The following is a 6,783-nucleotide window of genomic DNA, read 5'->3' as shown; positions in this document are numbered from 1 at the left end:
GTATACAACCATAACACATATATAATTTACACAAATATTTCAAAAAATCTATACTATTATCTGTCATATTTGTTAATGTTTTATACTTAACATTAGGGTTTTAGGTAGGTTATAGAGTGTTTAGGTTCCCTCAATCTTCTTTGGTGGATGATTATTCAGCAGAGGATTTGATCATGCACACAAACAATGCGTAAGAGGGTCGTAGTTAGGTTCCCCGAGGATTCCTCCGACGATCAAGTTAGTATTGATATTAAGTGGAGATAATATGAGTACTGTAGGTTCTAGAGCAAAAATTGTATATCTTCATGCAGTAGGCAATGCACCTACTTATAGTAGATTCTAAAGAGTATTTATCAATCTTGGTCGAGTCCATGCAGTTGGCTTAGTTAACCGGTACAGTACAAGTGTCATCATCGGGTAATCCAAGTCATCCCCGTATTTATTGTAGCGGCGACAATGGGGCTGCGGCGCCAGCACACTCTGATGAGTCATTATGTCTCCAGGGGAGATGTAATGATAACTTTGACTTTTCATTTAATGTTGTGGTGATTGGCTATCGTTGAGGGGTTCGAGAAAGACTGCCTTTTGTCTCAGTTTGCAAGGAGGCTGAGAAAACATATCTTTCAATTTGACCATTTTGTATGTGGGTGCTCTTCGACTCGGTCCTCTTATTGGAAATGCACAAAGTTGGTCTTTGCAGCAGGGTCCGAGTGAGGACTTCTTTCAACTCGGCCCCTCTCAGGAGGGTCAAATGATGGTATCATTTGACTCGGCCTTCATAGGGTCGGGTTGAACTGATGTATAGTTAATTTGGGACACATGCCATTTTCTGAAATGAGATTAACACTTAGTCATTTCTGTGATACAACACTTCTCTAATTCTAAATAAAAAAAACTTAATTTTGTCCTTTCTTTTTACCCAAAAATCTAATATGCATATAAGAATATATATTTGTTGATGTCTGGGGACTCAACAACATGGTTAGAGGATAATCCCAAATCAGCGACATAGCTTAGGGTCGATATGGACGATGTAGGGTTCCTCTCATCTTCTTTAGACAGTTGATCCCCTATTAGGATAAGAAAGCTGCAAAAGAAGCGCGCTAGAGGACTAGAGTTGGGTTCTCTGGTGATCCCTCCTACGATCAAGTCAGTATAGAGCTTGAGTGGGGGAATCAATGAACTGAATGAGTCAAGTGTGCAAAGATTTAGTTAGCCAGAAATGGCATACCTAAGGCCCAGAGGGGGCTCCGGTCCTCCTTCAGCCAGTAGGCGGTGTGCATATATATCTAGCTGAGAGGGGTAGATGCGTAATTCTGTCTGAGTCTATGCATGTAGCTGAATTAGCAAATAGCCTACAAGTGTCTGTTGCAGGTGGGATGAATCATCACTGAGTTGACGTGATGGTGACTGAGTGGGCGTGGTGCTGACAAAAGTGATGAGTCATGGAGACTCATGGCATGGGATGTGATGGTGATGGCCAGTTGTTGGTGAGGATTTCGAGGTCAAACCGTCTCTCGAATTAGCACTGTGAGTGGTCGATAAGTACTACCTTTTTTGTTGGCCTCACAAGTTTTCGGCTTGGCCTTGAGTCATGTGAGCGAGGTCGAGTCAAGTGATGGTTGAGTGAGAGCTTGTCTTGACTCGATCTCACTCGGAAGGTGATGAGTGCTCATGCTACCAGAATCATCCCTAGCTAGGGGGAGCTGTTCTGATGATTCATGCCGGTATAAGACATGTGTTGACTTCGAGAGGAGGATTAACATTTAGGTTAACTGTTGACATAACAATGGCTCCTTTCGCTCAAACTCAGGGAGGTCGGGTCTGAGTGAAATAGAACTGTCATTGGTCGGGTCTCGATGTGCATTTATGAGGGGTTGCTAAAGAGTCTCTCCTGATGCTCTTGGCATGCTTCAGGAGGTAGAGAAGCAAGGAGGGGGGCTCGTGCTTGACAGTAAGAGTGGTGACGAGGATGGCGAAGAGTTGGCCGAGGATGCAGGCGAGGGCCCTGCTCATGATAGCTAGGTGAGTCAGCTCAAAAGTAGAGAAGGCGAAGGGGTCGAGACTGAGAATCAGTCGACTCATCTGCCAACTTCCACCGTCACTCATCCAAGTCTGACTCCTACTCATGGCTCTGGTGTCAATTCACCCGCATCTCTTCTGAGTCTAACCCCTTAGAGGCTCAAATGTATCTTCTTTTGTGTTTAGCACTTTCTTGTATATAAACATTTTTAGATATATGAATAAAAAGATTGATTTTATTAATTTGAATTGTGTACTTTTGAGATTGCGTTCTTATGTGTTTAAGAGTTCGCAATCTGCTTGGCATGAGTACAAATTTGTTTTTCAGATATGCTTGGGTCGAGGTGACTTAGCTCCGTGGTGACGAGCGGGACGACTCGAGTTCGTTCTTTAGATTTACTCGCTATAACATCAAGGTCTTGAGATACATGCCTTGGACTTATGAAAATAATGCCAATGTCTTTTTGTCGGAGTTGATCGACTTGAGGATATGCATTGGTTTTATTCATGAAAATGATACTAAGGTCTTATGGGTCAATGGTGTGCTTGGTTTTACTCATGAAAATGATAACAAAGTCTTATGGGTCCATTGTTGAATCGATGAAGATTGAGTGGCGAAGGCTGTATACAGGTTAGTATATATCACAAAAAGTATATTAATTTGACTATATCTTGGAGAGATCCTCCAAAACACTTGTGTTTTATGACAAACCTGTCATCTTATCCTTACGGCAGAATTTCTTGACTGCCGCGAATCTCAAATGGCAATGACAACATCCTATCTCCTAAGTTTGAGTATAGGAGATTGCGCATTCTTTTGAAAAAGAGATGAAAAGACTCATGGTGGGCACCAGTGTTGATGTCCAAGGACTCAACATCGGGGTTAGAGGATAATCACGAATCAATGATGGGGCTTAGGGACGATTTTGAAAATGTAAAGGTCCCCTCATTTCCTTTCGGGGGGGTTAGTCACCTAGAACTTTTTAAGTAGAACTGGGTTAATTGATAAAGTGGGATAATATTTTGACACTGGGATAATTTAGTGGACAATGATGGGTAATTCTTAAAGTGGGATAATTTGGTAGGATAATTTGGTGGGATAATGATGGATAATATTATGAAGTTGCATAATTTGGTAGGATAATTTGGTGGGGGTAATAGTGGGTATAAATTACTATTGTTAATAATTGTATATTAAAAATAATATAATATTGATAAGCAAATTCTAGTAATAACTATAAAATATAATGCAATAAAGCATCACTATTCATCTTAAATAATAAAATAATTTACAAATAAATAAAAATCTAAATCCCTAGAGTGACTCGACTTTCATCATCCCACATGGCTTCTATCATCCCACATGGCATCTGCCATAGAATTTCTCCACCATAGAATTTCTCCAAACTCCTATAGCTGCTCGTTGAGTCTGTAACTCGTCTTCTTTATCGGAGTCATTGTTTGCATTAGGAACATTTCGTGGAGCTTCTAGCGGAGGATCATAAATGTCAAAGTTCAAATCTCATAACATCATAAAGAAAGAAAAATAAGCATTTTTCAGCCATTAACCCTTTGGACCAATCTCATCATGATCGCTGAAACCATATCAGCATAAATGAAATGTACACAGGAAAATCATCCATGGCCGCTAAACAGATGATCGACAGATGAACTATAAATATCCCAATCAATTTACTGAGCCGATTTAATAATAATAGATATCACCATTAACCATTCAACATCTAATCATCAATGTGATCGCAAAGTTGCTTTCTAACTTATAAAAAAACATAAATAGCCCGCATATCTTTAGCACTAACCCACCAACACTATATTCTTAACCTAAACCACTGTTGTGGAGAGAAAACTTAGATCAAACAAATAATAATAAAGTAATTTAACGTCAAAAAGCTATCAATAAAGTAATACATCTTGAAGATAATAATAAAAGATCTAATCATCACAAAAACAAAGTAAAGACAGAAAAATGAACGGATGAATGACTTCATGGCAGAGAAATTTTCTAGGCGGAGAAACTAACCAAGAGGGAGGGAGGCGACGTTTCACTTTTTTTCCCCAATTGTATTCTTTCCAATGTGGGATAATTTGAGAGAGGAGAACTTATGGTTATATATATAGGTAGTATAATTTGTGGGATAATTATGACCAATTATCCCAATTCTAATTCTAGTAGAATTCTACTTGACTAACGCATCAAAAAAATAATACAGTTCTAGTTCTACAAATTAAAGTTCTACTTGACTAACACTATAAAAAAAATATCTCATTTCCTAGTTCTATGTGACTAACACCTTAAAAATTTATCCCACAAATTATTCCAGTTCCAGTTTTAAGTTCTAGATGACTAACCCCCCTTAGACGATTGATCCTCTATTAGGATAAGAGAGCTGCAAAAGAAGCGCGTTAGAGGACCCGAGATGGGTTCTCCAGTGCTCCCTCTGACGATCAAGTCAGTATAGAGCTTGAGTGGGGAATCAATGAACTGAATGAGTCAAGCGCGCAAAGATTTAGTTAGGCAAAAATAGCTTACATGTGGCCCCGAGGGGGCTCCGATCCTCCTTCAGCCAGTAGGCGGTGAGCCTATATATATCCAGCTGAAAGGGGTAGATGCGCAATTCTGGCTGAGTCCATACAGGTAGATGAATTGGTACATGTGTCTGCTGCAGGTGTGATGAGTCATTACTGAGTTGACGTGATGGTGATTGAATGGGCGTGGTGTTGACAAAAGGTGATGAGTAATGGAGACTCGTGGCATTGGATGTGGTGGTAATGGCCAGTTGTTGGTGAGGGTTCCGAGGTCAAACTGCCTCTCGAATCGGCTCTGCGAGCGGGTCGACAGATACTGCATTTGTTGTCGGCCTCACAAGTTATCGGCCCGACCTTGAGTCATGTGAGCAAGGTCGAGTCAAGTGATGGTCGAGCGAGAGCTTGCCTTGACTCCGTCTCACTCGGGAAGTGACGGGTGCCCATGCTACCCGAGTCCTCCCTAGCTAGGGGGAGCTGTTTTGATAATTAGTATTGGTATGGGACACATGTCGAGATGAGGATTAGCACTTAGGTTACTTGTTGACATAATAAAATTTAATCTCGTGCATTGCACGGTTAACAAAAATCCTATTTTCATCCTCTCTTTTTGGATATATATTCTATTATTAATCTTTAATGCCGACTTTCATCCGTTTTAGCTGGCGACTCACTTATTAGAGGTTAATTGTCGACGTTGTGGCAGATGCAATGGTGATGATTAATAATGAGTTTAGTCAACAAACTTCATCAACTTCCTTCCAAGAGACGGGAGATTCGGTCAAAAGACCGATCTCACTGTCGCTAGGCTGATGAGTCGTCCCGCATTTCAGAGGGCAACAATAATATTGGGACTAAATCATTATTTTAAAGAAAAAAATATATATTTTACAATGATATTAGTACACTGTCACTGTCGAGCTGTCTTAATAACGTACAGTACTATGTTCGGATGTGATGACATATAAACAAGAGTCCCACTAGGGGCACACCATCAACAACACTCTCAACCATACCCCCACATTCTTTATAGTGCTAGTGTGCTATGCATGCATGACCCACTAGCACTATAGAGAGTGTGGGGGTGTGGTTGGAAGTGTGGTTGAGGGTATGCCCCTAGCATTATTTTATAAACAATTAGGGTATACCCCGTGTTTTGCACGATTTTTATTTTTTTATTTCCGCTTTAATAATTCTGTATTTAAATATAGTTTTTATAAGTGATACATTAATATTTTTTTAAATGCTATAGTATCCCGTCTGAGTTACAATAATTTATTGTACCGTGAATGATGAAAGTCCTCATGTTTGTGCTATAGTAATACCGTTATAATAATTACTGTAGTATGAATAGTAAATATGGTACTCTCCCGTTGTCATAAAGGAATAGATTCTCTTCCCTCATGTTCCTCTTTCGAATGAAAATCCATCTCTACCAAATGTAGTACGTACGATATAGTCCTATGTATCTTTTATATGAAAAATTAATTATGTTAGTTTCAACCAATTTTAAAAATGGGTGTTACCCGCCATTGGATAGCGTTGATGGTTCAGAAGGGCAGCGATAGGACTGGCTAACCATCCCCGGTCCCAGATTCGGGTCTGTCTCCCTCAACACCCACCCCCCCCCCCACCCACCCCCCACCCCCCACCCCCACCCCACCCCCCCACCCACCACCACACACACACACACACCCACCAACACCCACAAAACAAAAAAAGGAAAAAAAAAAAAAAGGTGTGTTACTTTTCTAGTTTTCTGAACGTTAATGACTAGACGATTTAACAATGTTTGCTTCTTTGCTGCACGCAACGCAAATGCTAATAACTTTTTTTTTCCTTTTTTGGGTCCGCCACCCCATATTGGAGATGAAACTAATAATTTATTCTATTATTAATAAGATATTAGTAATAAATCGAAGATCATAATCCTAATTCTGCCAACATTTTTTGGCATTCTATTATTAATCTTTAACGCCGACTTTCATCCGTTTAAGCCGGTAGCTCATGCGTTGCCAAATGCCAGCCAACTATCACCTGTCGTCCGATTCTCCTCGTTCACTGACACGACCTTTGGTCCGAGCCTATTTATTTGGTGCATCATTAATGTAATGAACAAAAAATCATTGCTTTCTCCGAAGGATGATCACATTTTGTTTTATCATTATTGTAATGGACAATGAGTAGTAAATACTTTCTCATCATATTGAGAGAAAA

The sequence above is a fragment of the Asparagus officinalis genome, chromosome 8 (genome assembly GCF_001876935.1).
Source record: "Asparagus officinalis chromosome 8, Aspof.V1, whole genome shotgun sequence".
In the NCBI taxonomy this organism is placed as follows: domain Eukaryota; kingdom Viridiplantae; phylum Streptophyta; class Magnoliopsida; order Asparagales; family Asparagaceae; genus Asparagus; species Asparagus officinalis.
The sequence above is the reverse complement of the archived record's forward strand: the minus strand, read 5'-3'. Positions refer to the sequence as shown.